At 46.4% G+C, this 22,015-nt stretch overlaps 1 protein-coding gene across 1 annotated transcript in view; it reads right to left on the bottom strand.

Annotated features, from left to right (window-relative positions):
- The window catches only part of GRAMD1B (GRAM domain containing 1B), a 246,331-nt gene that overhangs the window by 173,635 nt on the left and 50,681 nt on the right, over positions 1 to 22,015 (bottom strand). The gene's annotated exons all lie outside the window — the stretch shown is intronic.

Raw genomic sequence — 22,015 nt, 5'->3', positions numbered from 1 at the left:
GAGTCCCGCTAAGGCGAAGACGCAAGCAGGCGGGGGGGCGCGGGGGAGGAACTTTCCCGTGCGCGCTCCCCCGGCCGTCGGCGCCGGCCCGCCCCGTCCGCCCTCCGCCGCCACCCGGCCGCCCTCCTGGGGCTCCCGCGGCGCGCCCGCTTGTTTTTCTTCCGCGCTCTCCCCGGCCTGCTTGCGTCTTCGCCTTAGCGGGACTCGGCGGCGCGGGGCCCCAGGGGGGGCGGCTCGGCAAACTCTCAGCGGCTCGCGATCGGCCGACCGGGCTGGGGAGCCGGCGTGGCGCTGCAGGGAGGCGGAGAGCAAGAGGGAGAAGGGGAGAGAGGAAGAGAGAGAGAGAGAGGAAGCGAGACACTAGATAAAAACAAAAAAGGAGGAGGGGGGGCGAGGGGGGACTAGGAGGGAGGGGAGGGGAGGGGAGGTCATTTCTGTCCTGAAAGGGCATGCACAGCCAGCGACGGCTAGGGTAACTGTACCCGGAATCCCTTGGGGAGGGACTCTACCTCCGAGTAAAGGCTGCTCCAATCAGCCTAATGAAACAGGATCACAAACCAAACTTTCTCAAAGCAGTGATTGGCCGGGCAACTCGCATCAGTCTAACGCCCAGCTTTTTCTTTGGGGGAGGGGGGGGAGGGGAAAAGGGGAACGGAGGAATCCGGGAATTCGGTCCTCACTCTCCATGGCCGCCCAAGACATAGGGTTGAGGGAAAAGGCGGGGGCTTTTCCGCTGGATGTCTTCTAAAAAAAGTGCTTTCTCTGAATTATTTGGGGGTGCAGGTAGGTGCACAGGAAAGCTGGGTGACAAAGGGTGACAGCAAGGTTCCCAGAGGCTGCTTCCAAAACGACAAGCTGAGAAGAGAGAACGTTTCTCCTGTGGAGTAAGCTGAGGCCAGCAGACACGACATACCAAAGAAGCACAGACAACAGGATGTGAGAGACATAGGACACACAGGACCAGTAAGGAAGAGGGACTGATCCCTCTAGATCTTGAGCGACCCTGTCCATACCATAGCCCCACCCCTCGCGCAAAAATCAAGTGAGAGGAGGGTGAGCACCCAGAAGGCAAAGCATTCAGCAAGGCCCCTGGGAGTTGCGTTCCTGGAGGATGTTTCAGTTCTGCTTCAACCTGCAAGGGGCATGGACTGGGTCACAAAAAGTCTAGGATATCCCCGGGTCATGGAACCTAAGAAAGTGAATCAGCCCTGATAGTGTCTGAAGATACGCTGACCCATTCACTCCCTAGACCCAGGTACCTACAGCCCTAAGACACTGGCCCTAAAGCTGATCCACTTTATTGGGGCACTCAGTAAACCAGCCCAGCTTCAACAACAGAGGCTTGTATGGTCCATTCTCCCTTCCAGCCCAGCACATATGCCTCTCCACTATTGGCCTCTCTGCAAAGTAGAGACAGTAGCTTTCAAGTAGACCAAAAGGAGCACAGACGAATGCACCGTTAAATCCACAAAGCGATTCACCTATTCTTCTCCGCCCCTGTCTATGAGTCCAAGATCCAGTGAGGAGCGGACACCCAGCTTCCCTACCAGGGTGAAGGTCTCGGGAACATGGCATGAGTGTCCCAAAGCTGAGGCAAAATCACATTCCCAAAGACTACAAGAACTCACCGCAAGAAAACACACCCCTGCAGTTCAGCAAGACACCACGCATGGTCTGACAACTGGCCACAGGTCCATGATGCCCGGGAATGACCCATGGAGGGGAGCTCAAGGCATCCAGACACCGCACCAGCTCCAAGAGGCCGGGAAACTGAGGGAAGTAAGTTTTCCCCTGGGCCAAAAAGCCAAGGCCGGGCCCACCTGTAAATGATGACTCCCCGGAACATCAGCTCGTCTTATTTCGGACTCCCCACATCCGGTCACTGGCTCACTCAAAGGTGGTTTGGAAGCAATCTATTTTAACTCCCGGACGTGGCATAGAAAGGAGAAACCCCCGCCCTCAGGTGTCAAGCCTGGCAAGGAACAAACACTTCCTCTGGCTCCAGGATTGCTGAGGAGTCTGGACAGCAACTTCAAACTTGGGGATCCGGAGTTCAGCCAAGGCGCCAGAGTTGCTCACTGCCTTGGACTTCCTCCAAGGACAAGTGCTTTGCAGGGGATCTGATAACTTCGCACTGCAAGGAACCTGCCTGTTGAGGGGCCTGCTGAAGTAAGAGACTGGGGTCTCAGGGAGGGCAGAAGGTACAACACCACCCCTCACTTGGAAGCCACACAAGACAAAACAAGCAAGCAAACAAAAACAGGAGGGATGGGGCTAAAGGATTTGATGGGTACCTGGCGGGGAGAGAGACTCACAAGGGGAGCAGGATCCTTGCAGTTTATCAGGAGCATTCTAAATTTAAATGGATGCCTCTTAAAAGGCATTAAAGTCACCAAGCTCCCTCTTCCCACACGCTGCAGCCACTTTTCCCACCCACGATAGATTCTGGGCCTAAAATCTAAAATCCTAGGAGATTTGATTTAAGCCTGGGCACAGCAGCGGTTGAGAACGATCATTTACATTTGTCACCTGGCCTGAGGGCAAACCTCCTTCAAACTAAAACTGAAAAGGTTGCCCTTGGCTCAGAAGCAGATACCCTGAGTACCTCGAGTCCCTAGCCCTGTCCTTGCTTATTTCCACCGGTAGTCCCTTCCCCACTTCTTTCCTTGAAGTCATAACCTTGTCATCCACTAAAAGCCTGTTCAAAACACATCCTCCGCCTCCCCCCCGTAACCCCGCCCCTCGCTCTCAGTTTCTGTTTACTTTTTCCTATGGCCCTATTGAGTAAGACGATAAATAGGGAACTGCTTTGAGAAACAAAATCTCCTTCAAAGGCGAGCCATCATTACTGTTAAGACTACTGGCATGTTGAGGGAAGAACCAAGTGTCTCCGCCCTTTGAGTCTCTTCAGCATCCTGTGTCTTTTGTCGTATAGTAACCCTTACACTTTTGTAAAGGCCTTTCATGCGTAATAGTTGATCTTCCCAGCGACCTAGGAGCGAGGTAGAACTTTATTCAAGGTCACAGATAAGTAACAATGACAACAATCAATGAGAAAGCCAGAACTTGGACCCAGGTCTTCTCAAGCCCATTAGAGGCCACCGGAATCTCACCAACTGCATCAACTCTGGCAAGGGGCTCCCTGTGGCACCAGAATTTTACCAGCCCTGATGTCAGCTGGGTATATCCCGGAGCTCTATGCTGCTCTTCAACTCCCTCGGTTATTTTACAAGTGGGAAAATGGAAGCTCGAAATCTTGAAACACAATTTCCCAAAGCAGCTGGTGGCAGGGTGTCAGGACCAGAGTTTCCACCCAGCGCTCCAGAACCTGAGCCCCTGCTCTCCTCTGCAGGCCTCCCCCTCACCACCTCTCTCCCATATTGGGCTCTCAGCAGACTCTCTGCTCCTCTGGCCTCCCAGACAGGTGCCGGCCTGAACAACCTGGCCTCCCTTCCCCCACCAGCAGCCAGGCCTCTGACTTTAAATGAAAGGAGCTCATATTACCAAGCAACTGTTGTTTATGTTCAGCTGCTCAGGCTCCCTTCTCCTGCAGCCACAAGACACCCAACAGCTGTCTATTACTTCTGGAGGCCCACTAACTATAGTCCGCTCTTCGGCCAAAACGTCAGGAGAGAACCTAAGCGAAAAATACTAGCTGTGAGGCTAGATTTCTCCTGGGTGCACATCCAAGTGAGTGTGGGGCAGAAGGGGCAGGCGCAGGGTGCCCACAGACGCACCGTCCCGCCTGCCCCCCGGGGATGCCAGGGGTAGGCAACTCACAGGCGGGAGGCAGGAGCGTCCCCCCTCCAGTAATGCCACCACAAGCCAGACGGTCCCCATCCTCAAGGCTGGGAAGTGGAGTCTGTCTCCTACACAACATGAGAACAACCAAACCCAAGGGCTGGCCCACATCACAAGGGAAAGAAGCAAGAAGCAAGCAACAGGTATACGTGAAGTAGACCCTGTTAATACCAGAGAAGCTGGAAATCTGACAGAAATGTCAAGGATGCTGCGGCGCAGGGTTATTATCTATCTCCAAATACAAAGTGCGGGACGGCAGACCTTACTCTCCGGCTCTCCTTCTGTGGCTGAGCAAGAGGGAGTGAGGCTCTCAGTGCGGGGAGATTCGGGCTGGATGATAAACATCTACTGAGAGTGAATCCAGTTAGGGACTGGAATGTATGAGCAAGGATGGAGAGAATGGCTTTCTCTGAACATCGTTAAAGGTAACTGGAGCTTAGTTAGAGGCAGTGGCAGGAAAGAGAGGGTCCCCACCCCACCATGTGGATCTGTGAGCCCCCAGATTCTCTCTGTTTAAAAAAAAAAAGCAGTTCAGGGACTCCTGGGTAGCTCAGTCGGTTAGCGTTGGATTTCAGCTCAGGTCATGATCTCAGGACTCGTGGGCTCGAGCCCCACATAGGGCTCTGTGCTGACAGTTTGGAGCCTGGAGCCTGCTTCAGATCCTGTCTCCCTCTCCCTCTCTCTGCCCCTCCCCCGCGCACACGCACGCATGTGTGCTCTCTCTCTCTCTCTCTCTCAAAAACAAACATTAAAAAAAATAAAAACATTGTAATTATGCCTAAAACAAAGTCCATTTGAAGTGATGCATTTCTTTTTTTTTTTTTTTTAATTTTTTTTTCAACGTTTATTTATTTTTGGGACAGAGAGAGACAGAGCATGAACGGGGGAGGGGCAGAGAGAGAGGGAGACACAGAATCGGAAACAGGCTCCAGGCTCTGAGCTGTCAGCACAGAGCCCGACACGGGGCTCGAACTCACGGACCGCGAGATCGTGACCTGGCTGAAGTCGGATGCTTAACCGACTGCGCCACCCAGGCGCCCCTGAAGTGATGCATTTCTGATCCCAGACATTTTATTACTGAACACTAAACACCTCCCCAAAACCTACAAACGGCATTGCATGGTGAAATGTATCAGGGACTAATCGCTAGGGTGGTGATAGGACAAGGAGCCTGGAATGGGGAGACGGGAGCAAGAATTGGAAAGAACGGGCTTCAACCCCTCCTGGTATATGGGTTCTGTTCCCTTCCCCAATCCCTACCTCATTTCCTCCGTGCAGAAGCTAGCTACTGAAGAAGTCAGAAGAAACCACACGGGATCTGTGTGGTCAGGGGAGGGCAGAGCGTGTGGGCTGAACACAATCTAAATAAAACCACAGTCGGCCAGCCACCACGTCCAGCATCTCCTTCTGAGGAAAAGGAAGAAAATGCCACGAGACTTGTATGGAGTCTCAGTTCCTGAGGACAGGGTGCTGGCGAGGCCTCTCAGCCACGAGGAATGCATAAGCTTGGCAGAGCGCTTCCGCTAGCCTTTGGCAGGGGCCAGGGTGAACAATGACGTCACCTCAGGAGGACTGTCGCCAGATAAGCCTCCCTAGTTTAATTGCTCATCAAAAGGCTTAGGAGTCAAAGAAGAATGGTTTGCACAACGGTTGGCTGCCTGTGTTCTTGAAACTGGGATACCAAGGCACACACAGACATCATCTCTTGTCCTCTAAGGCTTTCAAGGGCGGTCTTTGTGCAAACCAAGGCCGGAAGAGACTTCCTGACGTCACCCTGTCTCCTTGCTGTCCTTGCAGGTGGCATGCTCTGGGCCTTCCACCGCTTTCCTTGGAAGTGCCAAATGCGACTGGCAATATAGCCTAATGATTAGGTGCACAGGCCCCAGGGATGCTATCTGAGCTTTAGGCCCCTTTCCACCATTTCACAGCTGTTTGCTTTGGGGGTAGGTTATTTAATTTCTCCATCTCGGCTTCCTCACCTGTAAAATCAAGGCAATTAATACCATCTCTCTCCTGGGTTGTCGTGAGCATCAAACAGAATAAGGCACTTAGAAAAGTGCTTGGCACATAGTAAGCAGTCTATAAATGTTAGCCCTTTTTATGCTGAATTAAGTCCCTTTATAACACCCTCGTTAGGAAGCATGACTATTCGTGCTTTCAACTCAGTTTAACGCTGTACGTATTTAAGCTAGAGCGCTGTGTGAGGTTCCTTACTAAGTGCTAGGAATACAGCAAGACAAATAAGACACAGTTTGTGCACAGGGCACCCCGTAGAGCAAGGCAGAATAAATTAAGTGCAAAATATAAGTGCAAACAAAGTATGAGTTCAAAGATTGATAAATTTTAACTAGAAGGAAAAAGGTGATCTGGGCAGGCTCCGTGGAGGAATTGGTATTTAAGACAAAGTATGGGGGCCCCTGGGTGGCTCAGTCGGTTGGACGGCTGACTTCAGCTGAGGTCATGATCTCCCAGTCTGTGAGTTCGAGCCCCGCGTCGGGCTCTGTGCTGACAGCTCAGGGCCTGGAGCCTGCTTCCGATTCTGTGTCTCCCTCCTTCTCTGCCCCTTCCCTGCTTGTTCTCTGTCTCTCTCACTCTCTCAAAAATAATAAACATTAAAAAATATTTTTAAAAAGACAAAGTATGAATTTCAATAGAAAAGAAGAATGGGCCATTATGGAATAAAGCAAAGGTTGTAGTAAAGGCACTGAGGAGTAAAAACTCATGAAGGGTTTTGAAAATAGGCAGAGATAAGTCAGGGCATATGGAAGGACATAAAGGAAAGGATAAATAACAATCAAAATGGTAAGTGTTCAAAGTTTGGATTTTATTCTTTTTTTTCTTCTTTTAAAGGTTTTTTTTGAATTGATTTATTTAAAAAAAATTTTTTTTAATGTTTATTTTTGAGAGAGAGAGACAGAGTGTGAGCACATGAGGGGCAGAGAGAGAGGGAAACACAGAATCTGAAGCAGGCTCCAGGCTCCAAGCTGTCAGCACAGAGCCCAACGCAGGGCTGGAACCCACGAACTGTGAGATCATGACCTGGACGCTCAACCAACTGAGCCACTCAGGCACCCCTAAAACTAATTTATTTTTAATTTACATCCAAGTTAGTTAGCATATAGTGCAATAATGATTTCATGTAGATTTTATTCTTTAAACACAGGGATGCTATTCAAGTTTTTGGGGGGGCAGGGAGGGAGTGAGTCTATCAATCTGTATTTGAGGAACATCGATTCTAGTGACTGCGAAATATGTACTGGAGGAGCGAAACATTGGATACACAGAGACCAATTTGGAGACTATTATTCTAAACATTCCCTATTTTGGAATGTCAACAAAACGCACGGCAAACAGTTTGGGTAAAAGATGGAGAAGATCTGAAATAGGACAGGAGAAAAACATAGAATAAGAGGTAAGCAAGCAAGAAAAGGCCTATGAAGATCTATTCAGAGATGTAGATTGGAAGAAAACCAAGAATGAGGGATGATTCGGAAGTCAGGGAGGAAAGGAGCCAACATTTATTGAATGCCTACTGCAAGCCAGGCACTGGGCTAAGTGTTCACAAAATTCCATTTAACCCTCCCACCCACTCTGAGAAATAGATATCAAAACTCCATTTTAGGATGATAGGAGATTTTATTTTATTTTGAATATTTATTTATTTGTTTTAAAAGAAAAAAAATTTTTTAAATATTTATCTACTTATTTTGAGAGAGAGAGAGAGAGAGGACATGAGAGTGAGTTCGGGAGGGGTTTGAGCGATATGGAGAGAGAGAGAAATCCCAAGCAGGATCCACACTGTCAGCACAAAGCCCGATGTGGGGCTAGATCTCACCAACCATGAGATCATGACCTGAGCTGAAATCAAGAGTCTAATGCTTAAACTGACCGAGCCACCCAGGTGCCCCGTGACAAGAGATGTTAAAAGGTGACTTACCCACGCTAGCAAGTGGTAGATGGGCACACATTTAAACTAGGGTTTGGCGGGGGTGCCTGGGTGGCTCAGTCAGTTGGGTGTCCTGTTAGTTTTGGCTCAGGTCGTGATCTCATGGTTTTGTGGGTTCCAGCCCCGCATCAGGCTCTGTGCTGGCAGCATGGAGCCTGCTTGGGATTCTCTCTCCCTCTGCCCCTCCCCCACTCTGTCTTTCTCTCTCTCTTAAATAAAAAATTTTGTTTAATTAAAAAAATATATATATTTTAACTAGGGTCTTGGGGAGCCTGGGTGGCTCAATCAGTTAAGTGTCCGACTCTTGATTTCGGCTCAGGTCATGATCCCACCGTTCCGAGTTCAAGTCCTGCCTCTCTCTGTCTCAGAATAAATAAAACTCAAAAATATGTAAACTAGGGTCTCTCTACTTTAAAACGCATGCTTTTTCAATTACATCACATTTCAGAAAGATAAACAATACCAAACACCATAATGAAGTCAGGCAGGAGGAAGACCGAGATAATTCCATTGGGTTTCGTAATTCGGTCATTGGTGGCCTTCAAGAGAATAACAGCAGTGGAGTGGCAAGAGAAGAAATGCTATTGATAGGAGTTCAAGAACAAACGGAATAAATGGAGGCTGCAAGGTTATAACACTTACTCCAGAAATTAAGCAGTGAAAAGAGCGGGTGCCTTCTATTCATTTAAGTTTATTTATTTTGAGAGAGAGGGAGAGACAGTGCATGTGTGAGCAGGGGAGGAGCAAAGAGAGAGAAGGAAAGAAAGAGTCCCAAGCAGGCTCTGTGCTGTTAGCACAGAGCCCAACATGGGGCTCAGTCTCAGGAACCATGAAATCATGTGAGCCGAAATCAAGAGGCAGATGGTTAACCCACTGAGCCATCCAGGCGCCCCAACGTCTAGTCATTTTTAAAATAGCCACTGGGGGGCGCCTGGGTGGCTAGTCAGTGGAGTATCTGACTTTGGCTCCGGTCATGATCTCCCCATCCATGGATTTGAGCCCCGAGTGGGGTTCTGCACTGACAGCCAGGAGCCTGGGGCCTGCTTCAGATTCTGTGTGTGTGTCTCTCTCTCTCTGCCTCTCCCCAGCTCACGCTCTCTCTCTCTCTCTCTCTCTCTCTCTCAAAAATAGGTAAACGTTTAAAAAATTTTTAGCCATTGAGCATCTTCTGTGTTCAACACTCTTCTAGGACCTACAGCTGGTTGTGAAAAGTAGTGTGTGTGTGTGTGTGTGTGTGTGTGTGTGTGTGTGTGTGTGAGAGAGAGAGAGAGAGACAGAGAGAGAGGAGGGAAGGAGGGAAAGCTAAGGGAGAGGGAGGAGAAAAGGGGTGGGAGGCTTTTAGGTCATAGGGATAATGAGTTTTTTTCCTTTTAATTGGTGTATTTGTATTTTATCATTGGTAGAAGTTACATTTCAGAGGAACAAAACGTGCCTATATGATTATGCCACTTAAAATGGAGTTCTGCCTGGATCTGCTAAGAAAATTGAAGCTTGGTCCAGTATCTGGTAATCTAGCAAATCAATCAAAAAGTGTTTTTTATGCCCAGACTCTAAGCATACCATAACACTGGGTACTGTGATGGGTTTCTGAAAAGTTTCTGTGAAACTATTCATTTATTCCTAAAAATAATTTTTGAATGCCTATCAAAGGTGACCCTGGCCTCAGTTGCTTCAAACCTTGGGAGGGAAGGGAGGGCGGAAAACCAATCCGGGAACCACAATTTGGTGTGAAAATCCCCTTCAACAGAAGCCATGTGTCAAATGCAGCGTGGGCCCAGGGGAGAGAGATCTTGATCCAGAGAGAACTTCATGGAGGAGACAGTACCTAACCAAGGTTGAGGGTCAGCATAGGAGGTTTCCAGGCAGATGAAAGAGGTATGCTTCCGGACAGAGGGGCCACACATGGAAAGGCTGTGGGGTGTAAAAGAGAGCCTGGTACATTCTTGGAATTACAAAAGAACAGTCTGAATCATAATGTTCAGTTGACTGAGGAATGAGAACAAGAGACTAGATCTACTATAAATCTTCCCTCATTCACCCATTCAAACGTATCTATGGAGCACACTCCGTTCTAGGTACTGGAAAAGCAAGTCTGTGCCCTGAAGGAATTTTACATCCTGGTGACCACAAAATTCTGGAATGATGGAACAGAGATTCTGAAGGTCTGATCCCACGTTATCTCCACGGCTCATTCTGTTTTAATTTTTTTTTTAACATTTACCTTTTTTTTTTTAAATGTTTTATTTATTCTTGAGAGAGAGAGAGAGAGACAGAGCATGAGCGGGGGAGGAGCAGAGCAAGAGAGGGACACAGAATCCGAAGCAGGCTCCAGGCTCTGAGCCGTCAGCACAGAGCCTGATGTGGGGCTCGAACTCACAGACCGCGAGATCATGACCTGAGCTGAAGTCAGACGCTCAACCAACTGAGCCACCCAGGCACCCCATTAACGTTTATTTATTATTGAGAGACAGAGAGAGACAGAGCGTGAGCAGGGGAGGGGCAGAGGGAGAGGGAGACACAGAATCTGAAGCAGGTTCCAGGCTCTGAGCTGTCAGCACAGAGCCCAACGCGGGGCTCAAACTCACAAACTTCGAGATCGTGACCTGACCTGAAGTCGGACGCTTAACCGACTGAGCCACCCAGGGACCCCCCATTCTGTTTCAGAAATTAGGAAACGGGCACCGGGAGGTTACAGGCTTTTACTGAGCTGCATATCAAAAAGGCACAGCTTCCCAGATAATAAATGGCTTTGCAAACAATGACCCAGACTCAAAGAGCTACAAGCTTAACTCACTCAAAGAGCAAGGCTCCAAGGCTCTAGGAAAAGATTTCTTTCAAGTGCTAAAACAACCACAAAAGGCCTTTATTTCCGCCCTGCACTAGGGCCACTCCACCTTCCAAAATCAGGAAAGAGCCCCCTTTTACAGATAAGCAAACCAAGATCCAGAGAGGTAGAGGTGTTTGAGTACTGTGCTCCAAACTGCTTCCAAGTTAGAACAGAACTGTGGTCACCTATTACCTTGAGACTGAGTGCTGAGTGCTGAGATTGTAAAAACTGCTCAGTTCTGATGGGAAACAACAGCCTGTTTGCCAAGCACTAGGGGGATACTAGCCTTTACATACGATTTCACACACAAAAACTTAGATTCGTTTTGTTATAACTCCGGAAGGAGCTGGAGGCTGGGCTCAGCGGAGTCTTTTCAGCAGCAGCCCCTGTAATCCGGCTCTGGACAGCCATTCCCACTACACCCGGAGCTCTTTATCTTTCTACAAGGAATGCATCCGGAGGGGGGAACTGTAAATAATTAATTCCTGCAAAACTCTGCATTTAGTGTGAGCTCTTGCCTTAATGAAAGTCACACTTTCAGATGTTCCCACTTTTCAGGAATAGCCAGTTTGCTACCCTGGCCTGCACTCTGCCCTCAAGCTGTCCTTAGTGGCCAGTGGCCTCTGGGCCTGCATTTCCTCTACCCTTCTTCTAAGTTGCTGACACTCTGGACCACTGCCTTCATAACTTGCCTTGATTCAGTGACTGCAAGGTATTTTAAATGCCCTGAAACTGGTATTTGGGGGATTGGTTATACTGGGTGAGCTCTAAAGTCTAGTGTAGCTCTCAGAGTCGATGAACTAGAAAGGTCTACTTTGCTTTAAAGCAATCCTGGTGTATGAAAACACAGGTTTTAAAAATGCACGTGTCGGACTGACCATTCATATAATACAAATCATTTGTTTTACAAAAGGAATCCAAGGGCATCTGGGTGGCTCAGTCGGTTAAGCATCCGACTTCAGCTCAGGTCATGATCCCGCAGTTCGTGAGTTCGAGCCCCATGTCGGGCTCTGGGCTGACAGCTCAGAGCCTGGAGCCTGCTTTGGATTCTGTATCTCCCTCTCTCTTGGCCCCTCCCCTGCTCATGCTCTGTCTGTCTCTCTCTGTCTAAGACAAATTAAACATTAAAAAATATATAAAAATAAAAATAAAAAGGAATCCACTAAAATAGATCGTTTCTTTACATGCATGAACATTTTTATTCAATTACTAAACTTGAATAAGGCACACTCTATGAGGAAGCCACCTGTTGAGTAACTTAAGAGTGTCCAAATAAACATAAAATGTCACTGAATGAGGGGCGCCTGGGTGGCGCAGTCGGTTAAGCGTCCGACTTCAGCCAGGTCACGATCTCGCGGTCCGGGAGTTCGAGCCCCGCGTCGGGCTCTGGGCTGATGGCTCAGAGCCTGGAGCCTGTTTCCGATTCTGTGTCTCCCTCTCTCTCTGCCCCTCCCCCGTTCATGCTCTGTCTCTCTCTGTCCCAAAAATAAATAAATGTTAAAAAAAAAAAAAAAAAAAAAAAAAAAAATGTCACTGAATGTTGAGTGACCTTGTCCCTCCCTATTTCTAGGAAAAGAAACAGTCCCGTTTCCCATATCCTCAACCATTCCCTTGAAGTAAGCTAGTACTCTTGGAAGACACTTATTAACTCTGTCTGAGAGCTGGAACACAGTATGAGCAAAAAAAGTTTCCTTAGGTGATAGAATTATAGGTATGCAAGAAACATTAGATATTTAGTCCAATTGCATTAGATATTGGGTCCACCCTTCCTCCACTCTGTACCACTCAGGTTCACAGATGAGAAATGGAGGTTCTACCAAGACAAATCTTGGCCAAGGTCACAGGGCTGGAATCAAAACAGTGTAAATCAAACATCTTTTGGTCACATTCTTCCTTAATTAGTTCCAGTGTAGATTTTGGAGGTCGCATTTTCACCGGTGAGAATAACTAAAAAACCAATCACACTTAGGGGTCCAAACATTCCGCTTTTGTTCCTCACACATTCTCCTCACACATTCTGCGTGCAATTCTCTCATAAGCCCACACACGGCAAGAAGTTAATGAAACAAAATTACCTCCATAGAACTAATCCCAACCTATGAACATGTAGATTTGCACAGAAGATATAACAGAGTAGTTATTTGCTTCTGAGGCACCTGGGTGGCTCAGCCCCTTAAGCGTCTGACTTTGGCTCAGGTCACAATCTCACAGTCCGTGACTCAGAGCCGCGCTTCAGATCCTGTCTCCCTCTCTCTGCCCTTCCCCACTCATACTCTCGGTCTCTCAAAAATAAATTTAAAAAAACAATTCGCTTTTGGAAAGGTCTTTAGCTTTACACAAATAGAGTTCCTTTATGTGGGGAGTTCCCCTAATGCATTTTATTATTTTTTTTTTCAACATTTATTTATTTTTGGGACAGAGAGAGACAGAGCATGAACGGGGGAGGGGCAGAGAGACAGGGAGACACAGAATCGGAAACAGGCTCCAGGCTCTGAGCCATCAGCCCAGAGCCCGACGCGGGGCTCGAACTCACGGACCGCGAGATCGTGACCTGGCTGAAGTCGGACGCTTAACCGACTGCGCCACCCAGGCGCCCCAGTAATGCATTTTAAATATTACTCGATTTATACACGACTTTGCAATTCTACCACTACTTAATGAAAATATATCTGTAAACTAGCAAGTAATAGGTTCATACCCTTTTGGTTCGAAGCAAATATAAGATAACGAGGACCTAAACCAAATGCAACATCAGTCGGGCATAGATTAGAAATGTTCCAGTATCGGGGCGCCTCGGTGGCTCAGCTGGTTAAGCGTCCAACTTTGGCTCCGGTCACGATCTCATGGTTCGTGCGTTTGAGCCCCACGTTGGGCTCTGTGCTGACAGCTCAGAGCCTGGAGCCTGCTTTGGATTCTGTGTCTCCCTCTTTCTCTGCCCCTCCCCTGTTTGCTCTCTCTCTCTCTCTCTCAAAAATAAATAAACATTAAAAAAAAATTTTTTTTTAATGTTCCAGTATCCTAAAATCTGTCTGATTCACCTAGGATTTCTTGAGTCAGGCACAGTCTTTTCCCATTTAGGTCTCATAAAAATCCAGTGAGCTAAGTGCCATTTTTTCTATTTTATAGATGAGGAAACTGAGGCCCAGAGAGGTTAAGAACTTTAAGTGTCGAGATCTGACTCAAACTCAGGTATTCTGAATCCAAAGCCAGTGTTTTCTCCACTCTGCCGTATTCCTCTATTTCGACTTCTTGTAAAATGTATGTTTCCAGCCACCATTCAAACTGCTCTGTCATTTTTTTTTAATGTTTTACTTATTTTTGAGAGAGAGAGAGGAAGAAAGAGCGAGCGAGCAAGCAAGCAGGTGAGGGGCAAAGAGAGAGGGAGACACAGAATCCGAAGCAGGCTCCAGGCTCTGAGCTGTCAGCACAGAGCCCGACACGGGGCTCAAACTCACAAACTGTGAGATCAGGACCTGAGCCTAACTCGGACACCTAGCCGACTGAGCCACCCAGGCGCCCCGTTTTGTCATTTTTTAAATGAAGCCTCTGACTGATTTGCAATTTGGTAAACAAATTAATATTGGGGATCACAATTCTGCAAACCGATCCATTTCATTTCCCTGTTTAATTCAGTCAGTTTCTATTTGTCCCCTAGCTAAAATATGCCACAAAGTCAGTACCAATTTCCTTGAGAGTTGCTATTGGATTCTAAATATTTTTAAAAGAAATGCTATCCCAGGGGCACCTGGGTGGCTCAGTCAGTTAAGCATCTAACTCTTGATTTCAGCTCAGGTCACGATCTCACTGTCTGTGGGATTGAGCCCTGCATCAGGCTTGGGCTCTGCGTTGACAGCCTAGAGCCTGCTTGGGATTCTCTCCTCTCTCTGCCCCTCCCCTGCTCACATGTACACACGCTTTCTCTCAAAATAAATAAATAAACGTTAAAAAAAAAAGAAAAAAGAAATGCTATCCCAAATATTTAGCAGAACTCACTTTCTAGAGATACTTGCAAGAAATATACACATGCATACTTTTTGTTTATTTATTTTTTTGGTAACCTCTACACCCAACCTGGGGCTCAAATTCACAAGAATCATCTGCTGTTCGGACTGAGCCATCCGGGCAAGAAATCTTTTTACTGGCAAGGTCAGGCAGGCCACATAAGCAGTTTCTCATTTGCAACTAATAATACTGGTATAGCCCTAATTTCTGATTTGTACCCAAGCGTCTCTAATACCTCTTACCCGTTAAGAAGTCTACTCGTACATCTGAGATGAGTCGGCAGGGCTCTCCAAGTGCTGGTGCCCGGAGGCTCCTATTATTGAGAACTGTCCCCACAATGTTCCTACCTCCTCCAAGCACAGAAGAGACAGCGGGCCTCTTACAAATGGGGCAGCCCAAGGCTCCACGCAGCTGGTTTGCTTACGATGAGGCTTGCCACCCCCTGCTGAAATGGGAGCTTACCAAAACACCTTTACAAGTCGCTTCTCTGGGGTCCTCGGGTTCTAATCTTGCCTCCCCAGGTAAATCTAACTTGTTTTCAGGATGTCATAAGGCATTGCCTTAAATCTTGCTGGCCACAGCAAAGTCTCCGTTGTTGACGGCTTGCTCACGTGATCTCATCCTGTGCAAGTTCACCCTCGCATCCTTGGACCTTGGAACCAGAAGATTAAGCTCCATCTTCAACATAATAAAATCTCCCCAGTTTCACTCAAAGAACAGCCAGTCAGCAACTACTGCTCCCACTGTCCTTCAGGCGGTCTCACTAGGATACCCTAATCTAGGTTACCACCCTACCTTTTTCTGTTTCTCCTTTTCTCTCTCTCTCTCTCTCTCTCTCTCTCTCTCACACACACACACACACACACACACACACACAGACACATACACACACACACACACACACACCATTCTTAGAGATACCCCTACTTCCTTCGATGACCAAACACTGTTAATCCAAAAAGAAATGGTGAGTTCCCCACCACGGAGGTGTTCAAGCAGAGAGGGAACCTCCTGGGGATGTTCTCATACTGACGTAGAAACCAGACGACCTTAGAAGGCACTTCCAGGTCTAAAGTTTAATGAAGTTCTGAGGTTCTGTAGCCCGGTCTGCACACGCTCTTGTTCTCCCCCCTTCTCCTTTTGTGGCTTCTTCTCTTTCTTTTCTCCTTTGAGAATATCCTCCATATTCATTTAAATCCATCCTTACTAGTATTAAAAAAAAAAAAAAGCCGTTTACCCACAGTGCTTTGCAAACACATCACTATCTTCTTGTATCGTAATTATTGATGTGCGTTTCCCACCTCCCTTCACACTGTAACTGTCACCCAGGCAAGATTTATGTCCCTTTATCTTTATCATCCTGCTACAGAGCTTACTGCCTGACACAGGGTGTATGCTTCCTAAACATGTGTGAATGCATAAATGATGGAGGAGGGGGTGAGCAGGGAGGGCCGTGCAGGAGGTTTGAAGACATCTAGTGCCATTAGTTTCCCGGCTTCAAACTCTCTGGAGATTGCTTCTCCACTGTAAAACCCTTCTGCAGAGGCCAAGGCTGAAGAACATCGTCTGTCTCAGCCCTTCAGGGTCCCTGGGGACAGCTCTGAACAGAGTCATAATTTCCCTTATTAGACTATCACATCACACTCAGGACATCATACAGGAGGTCTCAGGAGAAGTCAGCTGGAACTATATTGCTCTCTGCCCAGAACATTCATTCCTGATTAACGAAAAGCTCCGGTTTCTTAGGGAAGAGGGTTTGGACTATGGATCTTTGGGGAGCAATTAAAGAAAAGAACAATAATGCATTTGGAAACGGCTGCTTATCTATCCACTCTTAAGAAAACTCTGAATTGGGAGCGTAATCAATCCTCTTTCTCTTACTGACGATGGTCTTGATGGTCTCTGGTCTCAGTGTATCCAGCGCCCTTCTGAAGATCTCCAGATAAGTGAATCTCCCAACTTGTCTCAGTAAACCCAGGCAGACTCGAGTTCCGGTGCTCTCCCCACTCAAGAAAATAACCCTCCCCTTCCATAGTTTCCTGCCCAGAGGATGCCTGCCAATCCTGATTATAAGGCTGACATTAAGCCATAATTTATTTTCCCCCAACTGTCTGTTTATTCCATTTGAGTTTCAAAGCAGACAAATATACCTTAGAGGAAGTCAGCCCCCACTTCTTATAGATAAGGTGCTAGGCTTGCGAAGTGCCTACCTGTGACTGCCTTCGTTAGCCTGTTTGCTAAGCCACAAAAGATGAAGTCAACCCACTAATTGTGGAAGAGCTGGGTCCAGAAACCCATTGCCACGACTTCTTAAAAAAATGAACTTTATTTCAAGAACAGTTTTAGATTTACAGAAGTTACCACCCACTTCTAAAAGCTAAACTACTTTATCCTTCCCGTTCCTGTTTTACTCTTAGCACACTCTTATGTTTTACCTCAGGACCATAACACGTTGTGAAGATATTTTTTCCAATTTGTTGGCAGTAAGTACTTTACATGGGTAAGTTTGGCCCAGGTTCCAGAAACAATTTGCTTGTTTTCTGAGGGGAAATGTAATAAAGAACAATTTACATACACAGGTTCTACGCGGAAGGCAGGAAGAGAATTTGATTTGAATTAGGTCAATAGGCAAGTGCAACCAGAGTAAGACCAGTTAACGTTTGTTGCGAGCTTACTAAGAATCAGGCACCCTCTCAATTAATCCTCAAATCAATCCAATGAATTAGGTGTTGTCCTCATTTCCAAATGAGAAAAAATGAGGCTTGGAGAGGTCATTTAAAGATACACAGCTACAGGTGTCTGGCTGGTTCGATCCGTGGAGCATCCAATTCTTGATCTTGGGGTTGTGAGTTTGAGCCCCACATTAGGTGTAGAGGTTACTTAAAAATAATTTTTTTCTCTTTTTAAAGTTTATTTTTAATGTTTATTTTTATTTACTCTGAGAGAGAGAGAGAGAGGGAGAGGGAGAGGGAGAGGGAGAGAATCCCAAGTAGGCTTTGCACGGTCAGCACAGAGCCAACATGGGACTCGAACTCACAAACCATGAGATCATGACCTGAGCCCAAATCAAGAGTCAGACACTCAACTGACTGAGTCACCCAGGCGCCCCTAAACAAATTTCTTTTTTAAAAAAAGACATACACCTATCAGCAGCTGGGTTGGGGTTCAGACTAGACAATCTGATGTCAGAGTTTCCCATGGTTAGCCTGGTCTCTTCTCTAGAAGGACTGCAATCTTCATAGTCTGCAATATTGGTCCTAAGTTGGTATCTGACTAGATAACTCATTCAAATACCTATAGTACACAGTTACTGCATGTGCCTGTACAAAATACCACATAAACCTTAATATCCATCTCACGATCTGTTTGAAATAAATATAAATATGGTATGTGCAGATACAAAGCCTGGACATATGAATCCCCAAAGCTGGCACACATACTTGCATATCCTGGACATCTGTAGTGTATTTTTCAATTATATTAAGCGTGTAATACTCATTTATTTCCTCACTTAAGGGAGACGGTATAACTCAGCAATTAAGTGCAAATAAGTACAAGGGTTCTGGAACTAGAATGTCTGTGTTCCAATCCTGGACCCACTAGTTATGAACTAACAAGTTAACTAATCTCTCAGTGCCTCCGTGGACCCATATACAGAATCAGACTGAGTACTATCTCATGGCCGTGTTGTGAGAGATAAACAAAATAATATACACACGGCGCTTAGCACAGTCCCTAACACACAGTAAATGCTAAGTGCCTGTATTATTTTTATGACTGCAATCACGTGTATAAGCATTGCATATTCACCACTAACGTAGTAACGCACATTAGGCAACAAGGGATGTCTGGTTGCACACACACACATCATACACAGAGCACTATCAAAATCCACACTTTCTCTACACGGTGCCATCCACGCTGGATGTATGAAATCCACGGATGATTTCAGTAGCTTCCCACTCACACACTCACACTCACACACACACGCACACACACACACACGATGGATAAAGACTTGGGTCAACTTAACAGCTTAAAATATACGCCTCTGGAGAAGGGGGAGGTGGAAAATAGTAACAATTGATACTGTTATGATCATTATCATTATCACTATTACTACTGCTGGCATGAAAAGAACACGGCTTTCAGCGTCTCCAATGTCTGTACTTGCCTTTTCCAAAGCAACTAGAGAATGCTCCATTGCTTCCTTACAATGGGAGTGGTTTTGCCATTCAATTATCGTCTCTATCACACTCGACAGAAGTTAAAAGATAGCATTTGGGTCTTCTATTCAAGCAGGTGATCTTTGTGTCCCTTTCATTACGGGAGAAGCAACTGGTAAAGCTAATGCAATGTACTGTAACTAATGCCTCAGGGACGCCCAAAGCACAACATCCCTAATTCACTTTGAAGACAGTTTTCAGAATGCTAGGTTTTATATTAAGCTATATGTTATAGTAAAATCAGCTGCAGGGGAAAATCCTCTTTGAAGCAGAGCTAAACCATTTTTATTTATTTCGAAAACTTACAAGAGCCTGATGCAAGAGGAAAAAAAAAAAAACCTCAATAACAAGATACCAATTTAACCCTTGGCTGAGCTACAGCGATGACAGCTGAGCGGGTCTGGCACAAAGGCTATGCGGTGTGCATGATGTCTAGAACCCTCGTGGGCATCAGGAGGCCAAACAGTAAGAGACTATTTTAATAAGAAACACTGGCACCTGGCTGGCTCAGTCAGCAGAGCAGGCAACTCTTGATCTTGGAGTTGTGAGTTCAGGCCCCACTTTGGGTGGAGAGATTAGAAAAAATCTTAATAAGAACCACTAAGGGGCGCCTGGGTGGCTCAGTGGGTTAAGTGGCCGACTTCGGCTCAGGTCATGATCTCACAGCCCGGGAGTTCGAGCCCCGTGTCGGGCTCTGTGCTGACCGCTCAGAGCCTGGAGCCTGTTTCGGATTCTGTGTCTCCCTCTCTCTGACCCTCCCCCGTTCATGCTCTGTCTCTCTCTGTCTCAAAAAATAAATAAATAAATAAACGTTAAAAAAAAAAAAAACCACTAAAAGCAAGCCACAAAGTCACGGTTTTACCAATGAAGCAAAATGACAAAGGTTAGTGATTAAGCAGTGACTAACAAGAAAACAGCCTCACTCCTCGTGCATGTTCTATGCCCTTCAGAGAGGAAGCATTGGAGGGGAACTCCATTGCCTCTCTGATTTCTTCCCAGGTGCTTACTGGAACATTAAACTTGTTCCTGAACTTCAAAAGGAAAAAAAAACGGGATTGCAAATAGCCCCTGAGTTATAACGGAAGATTCCAATGTCTCCCCCACCCACCATAATTCCCGATGTTGATCTGTTCTCTATTCAAGTCATGTTACCCCAGTACCGCCTTAATGCATTGAGAGGAATGCTGGAAAGACTATAGCGCAGTGCCCCGTGGCTCTCATTTTGACAGACTATGCTTTGCTACATTTCTCAGAGGGACGAAGGGAATGAAAAGGAGTGATAATAAATAAGGACGTGTCATTTCCCTCCTTTGCTGGTTTGGATGGCAGGAAACCATGTCTGCTGCACCTTCCAACTGGGGTGAGAGCCCAGGTCTAGGGGAACTCAGGGCGGACCGTGAGATCCTCCACGCTCCGCTCCAGGCAGGTAATATTCAAGCTCAAGAAGGATCCAATCTAAAAACAGTACCTATGTGGGAACGAAGACAGTGGATGCAGATCTTTGAATTTCTTAGCTTAAAAAAAGATACTCAAAGTTATGGGGAAAATAGCATCCTCAGGGAGTAGGGCTTTCATGTAACAGCACAAAGCTGTTGGAAAGCAGCATGGAAAAACGTAATGAGAGTCCTACCCTAGAAACACCTTTTAACCTTCCGTGGTTTGGAGGAGGAAGGCGTTTGATTGTTGGGCAGACCGGACTGCAAATCCTAGCTCTGTAGTCACCAGCTGGGTGACTTAGGCAAGCTACCTACTTCCCAAGGGCTCCGTTTCTTTCTGGGCAAAGAGGGAAAATACTACACACTACATGGGTTATGAAAATTAAGTGATACGCTGTGAGTAAAATGCCTGGCTAATAATAGGCACTCAGTACATTGCTTAGGGCATTTTTTTAACAGTAATAATTATTTTTAAAAAATTTTTAATGTTTATTTTTGAGAGAGAGAGAGAGACAGAGCATGAGCAGGGGAGGGGCAGAGAGAGAGAGGGAGACACAGAATCCGAGGCAGGCTCCAGGCTCTGAGCTGTCAGCACAGAGCCTGACACGGCACTCGAACTCAGAGACCATGAGATCATGACCTGAGCTGAGGTCAGACACCCAACCGACTAAGCCACCTAGGCACTCCAATAATAATTATTTATTACTCAAGACAGATGGCTTATTTAATAGTGAAAAGTTAGCAACATGCCATAGACTAAGAAAATAATGGAATTTTCACTCAAAGGAGAAACTATTTTAAAATATAGACATACATCTCCTGTGCATATAAATCATTTATTTACCTATTTTTTAAAATATTTTTTTTCAACGTTTATTTATTTTTGGGACAGAGAGAGACAGAGCATGAACGGGGGAGGGGCACAGAGAGAGGGAGACACAGAATCGGAAACAGGCTCCAGGCTCTGAGCCATTAGCCCAGAGCCTGACGCGGGGCTCGAACCCACGGACTGCGAGATCGTGACCTGGCTGAAGTCGGACGCTTAACCGACTGCGCCACCCAGGCGCCCCTATTTACCTATTTTTTAAAGTAATTTCCAAACCCATTGTAGAGCTTGAACTTATGACCCCGAGAGCAAAAGTCCCCCTCTCTACAGACTGAGCCAGCCAGGCATCTTTGTATACAGTTGTATACATCTGCTGGAAGTGAAATGATTTTGCACATACACCAAAATTACAATACTTGCTTGTGTTTGTGTGTGTCATTGTCTATGTTGTACTATGTGGAATTAGTATAGACGTTATTTGCTCATAATAATTGCTTTTAAGAGAATATATGTTTGGGGCGCCTGGGTGGCGCAGTCGGTTAAGCGTCCGACTTCAGCCAGGTCACGATCTCGCGGTCCGTGAGTTCGAGCCCCACGTCGGGCTCTGGGCTGATGGCTCAGAGCCTGGAGCCTGTTTCTGATTCTGTGTCTCCCTCTCTCTCTGCCCCTCCCCCGTTCATGCTCTGTCTCTCTCCCAAAAATAAATAAATGTTGAAAAAAAAATTAAAAAAAAAAAAAACAGAGAGAGAATATATGTTTAATCTAAAAAAAAGGTCAAAGTTAAAATTCATTCCTTAATTTAAAATGAAAAACAAACAAACAAAAAACCTAGAGATGTGTAAATGGTCCCTTCTGAGCCTCTGGGGAAATATCATCTAAGCCAGTAACACTGAGCCCACCTAAATAGTAGCAGATCAGTTCCAGAGCTGACGTCATCATTTCTAGAGACGC

This window comes from Herpailurus yagouaroundi, unplaced genomic scaffold (assembly GCF_014898765.1).
Source record: "Herpailurus yagouaroundi ecotype Mexico unplaced genomic scaffold, PumYag 161, whole genome shotgun sequence".
Classification (NCBI taxonomy): domain Eukaryota; kingdom Metazoa; phylum Chordata; class Mammalia; order Carnivora; family Felidae; genus Herpailurus; species Herpailurus yagouaroundi.
The sequence above is the reverse complement of the archived record's forward strand: the minus strand, read 5'-3'. Positions and strand labels throughout refer to the sequence as shown.